The following is a 202-nucleotide window of genomic DNA, read 5'->3' as shown; positions in this document are numbered from 1 at the left end:
GGGAGGAGGCGGCGGCGGGGAGAGGCCTTCGGGGGCCTCAGGGTGTTGGGGCCGGAGGCGACGGGGCCGGGTCCGGGATCCCCAGTCCCTGACCCTTCCGTCGCTAGACGCGCCTAAAGACTAGATATGTTGAACGTTGCTGTATAGGGCTGTTCTGCGTGGTTTACGTATGTTGCCCATTTACACTTCTAACGTCCTGATG

The sequence above is a fragment of the Galeopterus variegatus genome, unplaced genomic scaffold (genome assembly GCF_000696425.1).
Source record: "Galeopterus variegatus unplaced genomic scaffold, G_variegatus-3.0.2 Scaffold3617, whole genome shotgun sequence".
NCBI lineage: Eukaryota > Metazoa > Chordata > Mammalia > Dermoptera > Cynocephalidae > Galeopterus > Galeopterus variegatus.
Note: the sequence above shows the minus strand (reverse complement) of the source record.